This window comes from Panthera uncia, chromosome C2 (genome assembly GCF_023721935.1).
Source record: "Panthera uncia isolate 11264 chromosome C2, Puncia_PCG_1.0, whole genome shotgun sequence".
Taxonomy (NCBI): domain Eukaryota; kingdom Metazoa; phylum Chordata; class Mammalia; order Carnivora; family Felidae; genus Panthera; species Panthera uncia.
Genome location: NC_064810.1, coordinates 90,080,559 through 90,096,079, shown reverse-complemented (window position 1 = coordinate 90,096,079; position 15,521 = coordinate 90,080,559). Strand labels below are relative to the sequence as shown.

At 34.9% G+C, this 15,521-nt stretch overlaps 1 protein-coding gene across 8 annotated transcripts in view; it reads left to right on the top strand.

The window, feature by feature from the left end:
• NLGN1 (neuroligin 1) overlaps positions 1-15,521 on the top strand; it is a 574,247-nt gene that overhangs the window by 551,443 nt on the left and 7,283 nt on the right. The gene's annotated exons all lie outside the window — the stretch shown is intronic.

Below are 15,521 nucleotides of genomic sequence, written 5' to 3'. Positions count from 1 at the left end.
TCTCTTCATGTTATGGCCTTAGACTCTGAATAAAATAATGCACACCCAAAGTCTTATTTTCTACATGTTTTCCTTTAAAAGAATTGCATTTTATTGAAATTTGGTTATTTATTTTTGAGAGAGAGAGAGACAGCACATAAGTGAGGGAGGAGCAGAGAGAGAAGGAGACAGAGAATTCAAAGCAGCTCCAGGCTCTGAGCTCGAACCCATGAACCGTGGGATCATGACCTGAGCTGAAGTTGGAAGCTTAATCAACTGAGCCACCCAGATGCCCCGTATTTTCTACATGTTAAAAACGTACCTATTGTAATACTGCCCTCCCCCCACATCCCATCTTTCATATTATGGCACTGCTCCATTTTGGAGAGCAATAAGTAAGAAATGCATTTCTTCCTTCATTGTCGTTAAAATGTGATTGTTCTATGCCTCTCCAAATTCAGTGCCTAGTGCTGTGCATGTCACATGTTCCAATAAATCTTCCATTGAACTAAACTATACATTCTGAATATAATTAGGACACTCTTTCCCCCACCCTACCCCCCTTAGAACCACATGGTCAGAAGTTATGAAAAATGGAGCACTTAGGGCAAAGATCCAATGCCCATTTCTTTAAGTTGCATGACCAGGGAACATGGCCCTTTCTGGAAATAAGACTAGACAGTTCTGTCCCCAGGAACTCTGACAACCTGCTTTCTTTGAGATGAGTGCTCATATCAAGTGGAGCTAATTCACATTCCCTTTAAAATTAATGTAGAATTGAATGAGTACTTTATCCACTTACCTACTTTATGAAAAGTGAGTCCTATTCTACTTAAATGAGGACTAAAGAAACCACAAGTCATTAGCCTGGAAATACTTTTGATGAAAGACAAATTTTCTATTGAGTTATGTTTAAAATCAGAGTAGTTTTTCTCTCACTTTCCTTTTTTTTGCCTAGCTATTTTTCTCTTCTCTGATTGTGCCTTTGTATTATAAGAAGGAGGCTGCTGTGTTTCATTGTCACAAATGGATCATGCATTTGTTCCAGTGTGTGACCTATGGAAAGGAGAAGATTATATTATCAAGGAATAGAAGGAGGTTATGTAGGCTGGATGATTTGTTAAGGGGGGAAAATGTTAAGTGTTCAGAATAGAGACGCTTAGAAGCCCAGGAAAATTTTGTCTTTTATGTTGCTACAGCAGATGAATATTTTGCTTAAAAAAAGATCATACAGTAAAGACACACTTCATTATCAAAATATTAAGTGTATACCATTCTTCAGAGCAAATCCTTAAGTCTTACTCTGTCATTAACTCACTAGATGACCTCAAACTCTTATCTACTATTCAGAGTTATTATATAGGTTAAATGAAATGTGGCATGCAAAGTACTTAACTAAGTGCCTAGAGTGATGTGAGGTTCTCAGTAATTTGTAGTCATATTACACAGGACTAATCACCATTATTTTTAATTATTATAGTAATAGAATAGGAATTATTAAAATCACACAATTAGTCCATATTCTGGAAGGATTTTACATATATATATATATATACACACAAGATTTTATATTTTTTTAATTTAAATTTTATTTTATTTGGCTTGGAATAAGGGGTTTATTTGTATTCAAGAAAAAAGATGGTAAAGAAAAAAATGATCACTTGAGGAGTGAGAATCTGATGCAGAGAAACTTTAAAACGGCAAAGGAGAGACAAGTTGAAGGACACTGGCATAACTGAAAGCCTGGAGGAAGACTCTGGAAAAGAAAGGAATAAAAGTATGCCTGACTGAATCAAAGAGGCTGAAAGAAAGAGAGGGAGAAGGAGGTCATATTAGTGGAGCAGACTTGGTGGTAGGCCTCCAAGCTGAGTTTGAGAAGTTAACATTCCTTACTTCTGATCGTAAATAATTTAAGAACTATGGCCCAGCTCAGGGAGAGAAGCAGCTGTGACCTAGGATGTATAGATAATCAAATATTGATCACCCCTTCTGCCCTCAGAGCCTTACTTGTTCCTGTGAGCAAGATTTCTCTGGGCAGAATCTGACATGCTGTTTTAATAAGGAAAGGGCTTTTCTGTTTTTCCACTGAGTACAGTGTGATTATACTAGCCCATCTTAGTAGGAAATCAAGCTTTGCTCCATTGCCAAACTTAGAGTCAGCCTACCAAGTGTGCTTTTGTGGAATTTTTCATCTTAGATGCTAGCAAAATCCACTAACTCCATTAAAAAAAAAAAAAAAAGGAAGCTATGTACAAAATAGAAAGCTGCTAATTGTAGAACTCTAAAATATTCACAGAAATGGCTACTAAAAAATGAAAACTTTTCGAATGATGTTCATTTAATGTTGGACCAATTTGCAGTGTACAATATATTATTCTTATTTTTTCTTTGTGAGAATGGTAGAATGGCCTTCTCTCTATGTCTAGGAAAAGAGTCTAAACCTGTACAAATACAATGCTGAACAACTGGTGGAAGCTTGTGGCAGACCTCGGGCCAGGTGCCACTAACTCATAAGGCACCTTTGTGTAAATTAGATAAAAAGGTGCCCCTTGCAGCCTTGTGCCGTGATGATTTCCTCACCATGAAGTTGCTTACAGGCACCCCTACGACACCTGGTAAAGGCTGGTCAAATGCAGGCTACCAGCCAGCCTTTCCTCTTAGATAAGCTCAAAAAAAAAAAAAAAAAAATTCTTAACATGCTGCATAATGATATTTCTTTTGGCATGGCTAACAGATGAAAAACCTAAAGAGCAAATTATTTCCTGTAGAATTTATTAACATTGCTTTTGTTATAATTAACTTTATTCAAAGAAATGGCAAATTAAACTACTATAAGTTGGCTCTGATCAACAAATATCCATCTCCATTATGCAATTTATCCATTTATATAAGAGTTGGAGAGGAGTTCCACACAATGTAGACAAAAAGGAATTGGATTATTTTGCCTGAAGAGTAAAGATTTTCCTTGGATATCCTGCCAAAAGAACCTGCCAGATGTTTTCCATCTTCTCTGAGCACAGAACAAAAGGAAACTGGCTTAAGCTACATAGATATTTCAACTCTGAAAAGAATTTCCTAGCAAAGAGAATAATAAAATTAGTTTAGAAGAGAACTTTTTTCCCCCAAGGTAGATAGAACCTTAAAAGTAAGATTAAAGATTTTATTGCCTCGCATTTTATTTTTCTATTTTTATTTAATTTTTTAATGTTTATTTACTTTTGAGAGAGAGAAAGAGAGAGAGTGAGTGGGGGAAGGGCAGAGAGAGAGGGAGACACAAAATCCGAAGCAGGCTCTAGGCCCTAAGCTCTCAGCACAGAGCCCAACACGGGGCTCAAACCCACAAACCCTGAGACCATGACCTGAGCCAAAGTCAGAATCTTAACCAACTGAGCCACTCAGGCACCCCTATTGCCTCACACTTTAAAATCCAGTTTTTACTTTACTTTGGAAATAAAAGGATAACTTGTAAATAAAAATTAGCATTTTTAACTGCAAGAAAAATTAATAAAGGTATGTAGAATAGGAGGGACTCACATAATCATTTTTTGTTGCAGGAGATCTAATTTTTGCATGGGACAATACCCTTGCTTGTCTAGATAGTTAAGGGTGGATGAAGGGTAGTCTGTAGAAAAGGTCAGGAGACTAGAGAGCTTCATATACCAAACTTTTGTCATCATAGTTGATGGAAATAATTGATTACTAAATAAAAAACAAGAGGGGAACATATACAATGCATTGTTTGAGTTAAGAAATCCAAAACAATGTTCTTACTTTGCAAGCACTGGGCTTAGAAGACAGGAAAACTGGGGTCCTAACCAGCTGTGTGACACCAGATAATTTATATTCACTCTCCAACCCTCAGTGTTCTCATCTGTAACATATGTGGTTGCACTAGTTACTAAAGTTCCTTCCAGCCCTAATATTTTTGGTCAGGATTCCCTACATTCTTTACCTTTAAGACATCAGAGTTCTCAAATTTTGGTATGCTTCAAACTCACCTTGGAACTTGCTCAAAGTGCATATTCCACCCCCAGATTTTGGGCCCTTCTCTCAGACATTCTGGTTAAACAGGTAGAGTCCACAGAATCTTTTTCACACACTCTCTCCATGGTGAGATTGCAGGAAAATCAAGGAATACATTCAAGAAACATTCAAACGAAAACTAACTTTCTGAAGGACAGAGGACATGACATATATTGGGTAAACTAGCAGAATGCCTGGAAAAGAGTAGGTCCCACCGAATGTGGATTTAATCAACTGTTTTCATTAAAAGATTCATATTTGTGATATTAATTGATCTCCATGATTATCAAATTCTCTAAGAGAAAGAAGGGGTATTTCTAACAGAGGGAAAATTGTTTATATAAAGATCCTCGGTAGCCACAAAGTGATGTAGAAGTGCTTTGTAGGTCAGCAAATTAAAAAAAGAAAAATCATAGCTTCTCTTCAATATCGCACTTCTCCAATCCTCAATGTAAAGGAAAAAATTGAATTCTGCACTTGTATGCATTTTACTAAGTGCCATAATGACAGGATGCTCTTTTTATTCTGAAAAAGGAGTAACTCTTTCCATTAAAGTGCTAGAGAATCAAGCTGTCACTTCAACCCACAGCAGCTGTCTCTTGCACCACCTCTGCCACATGTCACCCTTCCTCTGTGGGGTTTGATTCTGTTACTGGATCCGGGGGAGTATGCCTCACTGCACAGCTTGTAACATCAGTCTCCGTGCCTTCGAGTCTCCGATTCTTTCTCATTTCCCCTCATGTATATTAATACAGAGATTAGTTTCACTTTTTTCTTGAATAGCTAATCACTTGGCAGCCAACATCCTACTCTGGCATTGCAGGTCAAACCAGCTGAAAAGGACAGTGACTTCAAACTGGAAAATATAATGCTTAGTGAAAACTGTACCCAGGACAGGACCTCAGACTTGTCACCCAGACATGAAAGATTTATTTTCAATTACAAATCCAAGCTTAATGTGAGGGCACCCTGGGGGAGATTCAGATCACTGCTTCTTCTAAATTGACCTTCTACTTGTTTCAATATTTCCTTCACTATTGAACAGCATTCCATGACCCTCTGAGCTGAAGATCCATATTAGCTACTGTAGGAATTGCTGGTCTAGGAAGACTTTTGAAAAATTCCTCCAACTGAAGGCCAAGTTACATGAGTAATTTTCTCCTTGGTGAGCTTTCACAGATTAACACAGCAATAGATTTGGGGCTTCAGACCATACTTCCGATGGATTGCAGGGGCTAATAGCCCTGTGTTACTTATGCTCAAGTACAAACCCAAAAGTTATTCCAATTTTCAAGATTAGGTGGATTTATTGTTAACATCTAAGTAACACCTATCATATATCCCTTTGGCGTTAGTAAATGAGATTACACAAGGCTAGCTGCTGGTGCTGCTACATTGGTCCCTGGAATTGGTTTGCCTCAGGATATTTTGGGTCCCTTCTGGTGCCTTTATGTACATTCAGCAGCTGCTCTCAAAGGCATACCATATGGTCCTAATCTAGGGTTCACAAACTTGCCTTTTAAGAATCACTAATTGAAACTTCTTAGGAAAAGTTAGTTTAAAAAATAAATAAATAAATAAATAACCTTTGTAATTTTAAATTTGGGAGAGTGAGAAATTTGGATTATCATTCAAGTTTTATCAGAGATCTGACTACTGGAAGGTAGTTGAGTGTAATCTTCATATTGTAGCTTCCACTACTTTATATTGTAGATTTTCACTCCAGGTAACCCATATTACTATGTTCTTTCCATAATCTGTATACTTTGAGGCATTAAAATATTTTTAGCTAGGGTGAGTCATAGATTTGTTATTGCCATTGTTTTTGTTTGGTATGTAGTTGTGTGTTTGTGTGTGTGTGTGGTGGTATGTTAATATTTTATATGTGGTGTTGGTGAAATTATTTAGTGTTGTTCCAACACTAGTTGGTAGTGGCTTCAACCTCACTGTATGACACTTTTTCACAAATGAGATACCTTATACTCCAAAATTCAAGAATAAGCTTCAGTTTCTGCTTTTTTGTATTACTAAATATTTTTGTTATTTTTGTAAATGATTTTCATAATCTTAGTTTACCTTTACTAAATTACTTTGGAAATTTAATTAATTTTGCAATTACTAAAAAAAATGTAATTGCTTTATATATGAAAAGAGTATTCAGAAATTTTAACCAAAGGGAAGTCCAACACCCCAAGAGTAGTTAGAGGTTTCTTGCAAAAATACTATTTTTATTGTTTCAAGGAGAAGTAACCATGTGCTCGAAGATGATAAGGACATGTCAAAATGACACAGGGGCCAGCTTGGAGGGAATCCTACTGGCCAAATAAGGAACAATTTAAGTATAAAAATAAATGATAAAAGATTCAAACTCCTAGAATAAAATAAAAACGCATGAGTCCATTACAATACAAATAAATGAGTGAAAACAAAGTACAGAGAAGGGAAGGCCTTTTTCTTGCTGCCAATTCCAACTAACAATAAAATAAATGATGAAATTAATATTTGTTTCAGATAAGAATCATAAACAGATGCCAGTTAGTGGATGACAGTGTGATGAGAAACAGGATATTTACATAGTATCAATATAGTCTGCCTACCTTATATTTATTAACTGTGAAGGGAAAAAATGTAACTTAATAGTGAAAAAACATGGAAAATTACCACCTTAACCAAGTGGTCATGAGACAAATCAACATTGTGTGCCTGTTGTTTTGATGAACTGAGATAAACACACCGTTACTTCCATGGACCTTCTGTCAAAAATTGATAACCTGAGGAAATATAATCAGGAAGAAACATCAGATAAATCTTAATTGAAGAACATTCTACATAATAACTGATCTGATCTGTATTCTTTAAAAAATTTCAAGGTTAAGAAAAACAAAGAAAGACCAACAAATTGTTCAAAATTAAGGAGATTAAGTAGAAAACTAAATTCAGCATGTGATTCTAGATTTGATGGTGTGAGGGGGAGTGAGAACTAGTGGTAGGAAGGAAGGAAGGAAGGTAGGAAAGAAGATGTTAATATGTGGGAAATCTGGGTGATGAATACATGGTAAATTTGTGTACTATTTTTTGAAATGTTTGGTAATATTGAAAGTTTTCAAAAATAAAAAAAAATTTTAATTGGTAAATCAGGGTAGCTTTTAGTAGAGAAGAAAACAATGGAAGCAGCATTAAAGATTATCAAATTTTATTAGTCATACCTTAGGACAATATTATCTTCTCAAAAACTCCTACTATAGTAGAAACAAAATACATAAAACAATCTGGTTTGGTTAACATTCATATGAAATTAGTTAAATTGTCTTAAGTTAGTTAAGTTTATTCATTACCAGACATTTATTCATTACCCAGACCTTATCTCCTACCTTTCTTTCTTTCTTTTTTTTTTTTTTTAATTAATTGTATCTTTCTCAGAGGTCAGCTAGTGTGGGATTGAAGAACACAGCACCCCTCCGTCTCTCTCAGGTCTCAGCTATGTGCAGTTGAATACTGTTGCCTGTTTTATAATAGTCAAAATTACTAAAAAAATCACTTATCTTTTTTTTTCTGCTATTTTCTTCTACATAAAAAAATGTACTACTAATATGTTTCAGCAATTTTGCTGACTATTCTAAAATAATGAGTGATCAGCAAATCAAGATGCCACGTGTTCTATTTAGTCATCATCACAGTATTTTGGCTTATGAAACTGTTCTCATTACAATTCAACCCAATTATATGTTTGAGTTGAATTCGAAGGATGTATCTACAATGCATACAAACATGCTTTCTATGCTTAATAGGATTCCCTAAATGTGTTTATGTCACAACAAATATCCTTATGACCTGACTAGAATTTAGAGGGCAACATATGTATTGTCAGTTGTCTTGCCAACCACAGCCCGTAGAACAATTTTAATACCTCTGTGACAGAAAACAGACTGGTGGTTGTCAGAGGGAAGTGGGGTTGGGAGTTGGGCAAAATGGGTGAAGGGGATCAAAATAAATAAATAAAATATAGTTATAAAATATAAATAGGTCATATTGGGATATAATGTACAGCACAGGGAATATAGAAAATAATACTGTAGTAGCTTTGTATAGTGGTGAGTGATAACTAGATTTACTGAACTGATTATTTTGTAATGTATACAGAAGTTGAATCACTATGTTGTATGCCTGAAACTAATATAATATTGTATGGCAATTATACTTCAATAAAATAAAAAATAAAATAAAATAAAAACCTCTGGTTAATTTAACTTTATTGTCTATATACATACATTTAACTTTTTTGTAATTGAAATTTGTTTTTCTTTTTTTAATTTTTTTGAATGTTTTTTATTTATTTTGAGAGAGAGAGAGATCTCAAACAGGGCAGGGGAAGAGAGAGAGAGAGGGAGAGAGAGAATCCCAAGCAGGCTCCGTGCTGTCAGCGCAGAGCCCAACACAGGGATCTATCCCACAAACCATGAGATCACAATCTGAGCCGAAATCAAGAATCTGACGCATAGCTGACTCAGCCACCCAGGCACCCCAAATTTTTTTTTCTTTTTAATCCTTTTGAAGTTCATATTTTTTCAATCAAAATGGAAAAAAAAATTAAACAGGTGAAAATGAGGAAAATGTCAAATTAGTTAATTAAAACCAAAGCAGTTTTAACTAACATATATTAAGCCCTCCTGTGTGTCAAGACATTATCTTTTAATAATGATAACTCTGTAGGGTAGGTACTACTATTAATATTATCTGTTAGGAAACTGAGGCACAGAGGGGCTGACTAACTTACCCAGCAACTTGCTTGTACATCAAAGTTGTCCTATTAAAGCCTTGTGCTTTTTTCACAACACTAACTATTGAGAGAATCTCAAATGCCTTTCTAACTTTATGTCCTTGGGACGGTAATCTGAGTCAATATCGGGGCCAGTTTGCTGGTTGGCATGTCCTCTTCTTCCATCAGGAGGTGTCTACCCAGTATGGCTCTACTTTTCCCCCTTTAATGTTGCTACCATCCACTCTATATTTAAGAGCAATTTCCAAACAGATTGGCTGCTGAGAGGTTCCTAACTTCTCACTTCAGTGCTGCCATCAAAGAAAGATACATAGACCTTTTCTGTTTGGAAAGAATTTAATTGTTGGTCTCCATATTATAACAGAATTATAACATGTTAATTCCTGCCTTCATTCAGAAAACATGTACAGAATGGCCATTTGGGGGCAGGTACAAAGGAGCATCCAGTTCAGAGGAAATAAAAAAAGATGAACAAATTGTAAATACAAATGATAAATTACAAAATACACACACACATTATAACAAGACCAAAATATGCATTAGACAGATAGTTGGAATATTCTTATAGTCTTTACTGTTCCTGAAGCTATATAGTTCTGAACTATATATATAGGTGTTGAAGATTTTTCTTATATGGCAGCCATTGTGTCTCCTTGAATGTCCTGCTTTGAAGTAAATTATGCTTTTAAGTCATTAGACACATTCCTGCATAATCAGAACAGTTAGAAATTAACGATGTGATTTCTTTCCTCTAAATAGCTTTTTTAGAAGGGAGAGTCCTTTTTCACTTCTTTGTGAGAACAGTTATTCAGAAAGGATGGGAATTTTATCAGTTTTGGTACTAGGTCTGTTGTCCAGATTCAAATAGCCAGAAAATGCACAAAGCCTAACTCAAGGAGTGTTGCATAAGCATTTCTCGACATGGAGACCAAGAACTGTGAACATTAACAGTCTCAGGTTGGGGTGAAGAATAGAGGTGATGGCATGGGATCAGGAACTGAGTGTTACCTTTTCCCTGGTATCTTGGGCTATCCTTGAGATGGGAATAGTGTACACAATTCAGAGCCAAGCAAACCAGAACCTTTGTTTCTTCATTACTATTTATGGGGGAAAGAGTCACAAATGTTACCATTGACTGTAGTATAGACAGACCAAACTCACCTGTTTACCTTGGAGATGGCAAACATATGGGAAATTTGAAGATTGAAAAATAGAGAGACATCTACAGGTGTCTTATTTCCAGACATCTGCTGGCGGTCACCTTCACCTTTTCCATCTCAGCTGTCAGCAATCAAGAGATGTGGCCAGTAATTCAGTTTGCTTTTCCCAAACATGAGCCATTAAAAAGCAAATTACCTCACAACAAAAAAAATAGGTAGATGATAGATGATGATGATTAGATAGATAGATAGATAGATAGTAAATGTACCAAGATATAAAGTTTGGAAATACCACCAAGTTATTTGATATTAAGATATCACCCATTTCAGAGCAAGTTTTTTCTGGAGGATACATACAAAAAGGGAATTATTTTGACTTTGTCTTTTATTGCTTTCTAAGAAAAATTTAGATGATAGCTCTCAAAAGAACACATTAGCAGGGAAGTTAAGCTCGAGGTGATGAGTAATTAATAATATTATGTGTATTCTTTTTCCCTACACAGACCCCAAATTGTCCAATTTGGGGAATTTTAAACCATCATATTTTAAACAATCCTGACTCAAAGAGAAATTGAGGAGAAACTGTCCAATATGTGTTAACATAAGGGTTTTATTTGATATAACAATGTCCACCATTAGAACAGAATATTTTTCAAAAGTGAGTCTGGTGACAGAATGCAAGGTAGACTTGTTTGCTGAAAGTTTGGAGGTTGAATGACTAGCTCAAAGAATTTCATGAGTCTAAGAAAGAAAGAGGAGGAACTAGAGTAAGTCAGGAACAGGAGTGAAAAGCAAGAAATAGAGACAGAGTACAGAGGAAGAACAGACTGGATTTGGCAGCTAAGAAGACAGGGAAAGTTAGTACATGGGATTTTCAGTCGGATTTTTAGTTGGGAGGTTTTGAGATATTAATCCTACTGTTTTAAATCCTTTTATGTTTAAGATGCAAAATCCTTAATGAGTTATTTTTCTGATCTATATTCCCAAGTCCCTAGAAGGATGCCTCGCTATCATTCAAAGTCTCATGTCTGGAAGGCAGGCTCTTGAATGCTCAATATGGCCTCTATTTTGAAGTTCTTATCAATTTGACTCAAAGACCAACCACAACCGTCTGTATCCAGGCAACAGCATTGATAAACAGACAAGATTTCTTTCTTACTTTTTTATAGCACGAACACATACTGAGGACTCCTATATATATATATATATATATATATATATTTAACACTGTCAGATATCAAACACTATAAGCATAGGCATTCAGATTTGCCCTTCTGCCCTTAAAAAAGAAAGCATAACTACAACATAGAATCACTAACATCTTATTTTTTTAAGTTTATTTATTTATACAAATTTGTAAACAGAAAGAGAGAACACAAGCAGGGGGCGGGGGGCGGGGGTGGGCAGAGAGAAAGAGAGGCACAGAGTCTGAAGCAGGCTCCAGGCTCTCATCTGTCAGCACAGAGCCTGACCCAGGGCTCTGACCCCCAAACTGTGAGATCATGACCTGATCCAAAGTCGGATGCTTAACCAACTAAGCCACCTAGGCGCCCCTAGAATCACTGACATCTTAATTTCTGAAAATCTAGATGTCATCTCAGATGTAAACAGTCTGCATTTTTGCTACTCTCAGTGTCCTCCTTGAATATGTTTAGATCTTTTTTACTGAGAAGCACCCTGCTTTCCTTTTGTTTTACATTCGAAATATGTTGTCTCTACAGTTATACTGTAAGCGACCTGAATATAGATCGGGTCAACCAAGAAGCTGCAGGGCTGCTGCCAGACAGCTTAACTCAGCTTCTCTCCTACTCTCTCAGGTCTGTCTGAATTTGGTGGGCATCAGTAGCCCAAGCCAACAGCTGGTTACAGCCATTATCTGTTTTTATTTATTTCTCCCTTGCCAATTTATTTTATGCCTGATCTGATTTTTCCATTCCAAGGGCCTGTGGACCCATGTTCAGTTTGCTTGGTTTCTAACACCTGAAAGTAATCCTAGTTGCCAGATCAGGTAAACATCAAACCCTGCTCAGTAAATTTAATCAGATCAGTAAAACTAGTAGTCCAGGTAGTAAAAACAATGATTGGAGAAGTTTTTTGTTTTTTGTTTTTTGTTTTTTTTTAGTAGGACTAATTTTTAGGTGGGGAAAAAAAGGCATTAAATAAATTCTATTTGAACACATAGTTGGTGAGAATTCTAGTGTGTACATGAGCCACTGAAACAATTCTTGGCATACTTGTAATTATGAATTTGAAAAGTTTACCTTAAGTTTAAATGTAATAATGTTTTCAGGTTTTATACTCATGAGTCAAGTAAATTAAATAGGCAAATATTGTTTTCTGGAGAATTCTGTTGCTATCTCCCCCAAAAAGAAGAAGAACTTGTAATCATTATTGTTCTATATTACAAAATAATGTGTAATTGTGTTAGGACAATAATTAGTCATACATTCTAGGAGCTTACAATTGAAAGCCAGGAAAGGCCTGATAAATTGAATGACTATAAAGAATGACTTAAGTGACATTAAGGGAAAAACCTTCTCAAAAGTAATCAGGAAGGTAAGGAACACTGGGATCTTTGCAAAACTGAGTTCTGCCATGGCTGGCCTGTAGTTGAGAAGTCCAATGTAAAATTCCAAGTAGAGTGATCTGAAATGATTCTGCTGTTAAGGACACAGCAGCTAAGTCAATTTTAAAAAGAACTTTAAATGACACTTCACTGGATAGCAAAGTATAAAGAATACTGCCAATGCAAATCACTTGGGTAATTAGCGAACTGTGTCTCTTTTGAGGCAGCGATTTACTTAACTTTCCTCATTTATTGCTCTTGGCTGAGCCACAAACTCTTGTTTGAATATAGCATCAGAAATCAAAGAATTCATAAAAGCATGTAGTATTACTTTATCAGGTCTAAAGAGATATGATTTTGATTGGCTGGCTGACCTTAATAAAGGCAGTAGGTATTATTTTTTCCTAATTCATGCTAATGATCAGTTGCTTTTAGTTAGAGGATGATAGATGATTGATAGAGAGAGAGATAGATAGATAGATGATAGATAGATATAGATAAACTACAGCATACACATGAAATAAAAATTAATAGTAAAGGAAATTCTGTAATGAAAGGTAAAAATGAAGTTTGACAGAGTAGCTTGGGCATTCCAAGCCTAGGACCACAATCTTTTATCTGATGATTTACTCCATTTTCCATGCTATGACTTAACAGTGCAACTTTGGAATTGAATTGACTTTATTTTATTTTTTCTTGATGATGCTATAAGATTTCACTAAATCATATATAAATTAGAACTTGCTTTTTGGTCAATTGACATGCTTTTACAAGTATTATGATATAAACACAAAATTACTTGACCAACTTACCAGAGTCCTTAAAATGATGCTACTAAAACTGGAATTATAGAGGCCCTATATTTTAGTTAAGTTAGAGATAATAATATTATTACTATGGTTCTCTACATGCTACATATTGAGTTATGATTATTTTATTAGGAAGTCAATTTTGTATGAATATAGAGATTTATTTGAATAATACTGGAATTATTCAATATTATTTCAAAAGGAATTAAATACAAATCCTGGGGTTTATGCTGAGTGGCATAAGCTATATTCAGAAATCTAATTTCTATCTGGATATAAAATTATAGGTAATAAACTACCTAGAGTGTACTCCCATTCTCTCATTCATTTATTCTCTCTGTCTCTCTCTTTCACACACACACACACACACACACACACACCCTTATTATATCCTTCAAGAGTCACTTTATCCTTCAAGAGTCACTTGTATCTAGTGCATAGTAATCCTTTCATAAGGTTGTGTTCAGAGTTCACTCATCAGTCCATGTTTATAGAAAAAAAGGTGTAACAGACCCGTTCAGGAACTTAAACTAATGGTTCTATCTTATACCAAAATTTACTTAATAGCAAATAAAGTTAAAAGAGCTGTTTGCCATGTTTTGTTTTGTATTTTAATATGCTCTCATTTATATGACCTTTGAATATTCAAAAGTGCTTTTATGTTAAGAAGATACCATGAAGATTTCCTTAAATTGTTATGTATATTTAATAAAAAAGTAATGAGTATGTCCAGAAAGATATATTTATTTGAATCCTATTTTTTAAAAATTAACCTCTGTATCAAGGGTGATTGGTTTTGTGGTTACACACACACGCACACACATACACACACACACGTGCACACACGTGAACACATATGCTCGCATAATGGACTAGAGATTGTGTTTTTGTTTCTTAAATTTTTTGGTCTTATAGAAAAAGAATGACTAATCAACATTAACTCATATTTTTTTTTGCAAAACTATTCAAAAAGATTTGTCTTCATCTATTGCTTCCTACAGTGATCCTAAGAATTTCCTGTCCCTTTATTCATTTTGGGTATGGATTGATTCACTTAACTGATAGGTACTGTTATCACAGTCTGGTTTTCACAAGTATCACTGACTTCCTGACTTATAAATAAAAGTCAGGTATAAATGTCAGTTATAAAATAAAGGTATATTTCACATTGAACAAAGTAATTTTTACTTTTTTTTATGTTGAGTTCCTCTAATGGGTCTGCAATAAGGGAATATATCTAATTAAAAAGATGAGTTCTATACACTTGGTGAGATTGGAAATTATATCCCTAAATATAATCAATTTATGTGTAATATATCTCTAAATATTTCCTACACAATATGTGAATAATCTATAAAATGGAATCTTTTATGAATTACTTTATACTTTTTCATTTATAGCAAATGTGGAAATATATTAGAGAGTAGATATTTGTTTTACAAGTTGTAATAAACATAATATAAAAGCTATTAAGTCGGTGAAATGAGTGAATATGTTTAAAGTATTATTAAAGTACTATCTTTGACTCCTCTCTAAAACTTTCATATATAAAGAAAGTTACTCAGCCAGCTGTTACAGCCACAATATTTTTTCTATCCCCCTTTTTCAATGGTCTTTGCCAATCTGTGAATTCAGATCCCTATAAACTTTCTTCTACCTCCTTTCTTTGTATTATGCAATATATATTCCTCTTCATTATCAGATTTACTGTTAAGCAGAGCTTTAAACATTCTAGATATATGAGTCTGAACTTTTTAAAAACCTCCAATTATTCTATGTTGTTTTCTAATTGAGCAAATATGCTCGGTTTAGCATTTAAGGTATTCCAAATGTGTTCTCAAATTACCTCTAACACACTGATTCGTTCTTTTCCTTTAAAGATTATATTTTATTTTATTTTAAGAGAGAGAGAGAGTGAGCGCAAGTAGGGGAGGGACAGAAAGAGACAGAAAGAGAGAATATTAAGTAGACTCTATGTTCAACATAGAGCCCAGCATGGGGCTCAATCTCAGGACACCGAGATCATGACTGGAGTCGAAATCAAGAGTCGGACACTTAACTGACTGAGCTACCCAGGCGCCCCAACACAGTGATTATTTCTTAAACATGGACCATCATTGATAAAAATGTGCATATATATCTACATGCAAAGAGTTGCATATAATTTTATGCACAAGTCTTAGAAAAATACCCGTGCTCATCACCCT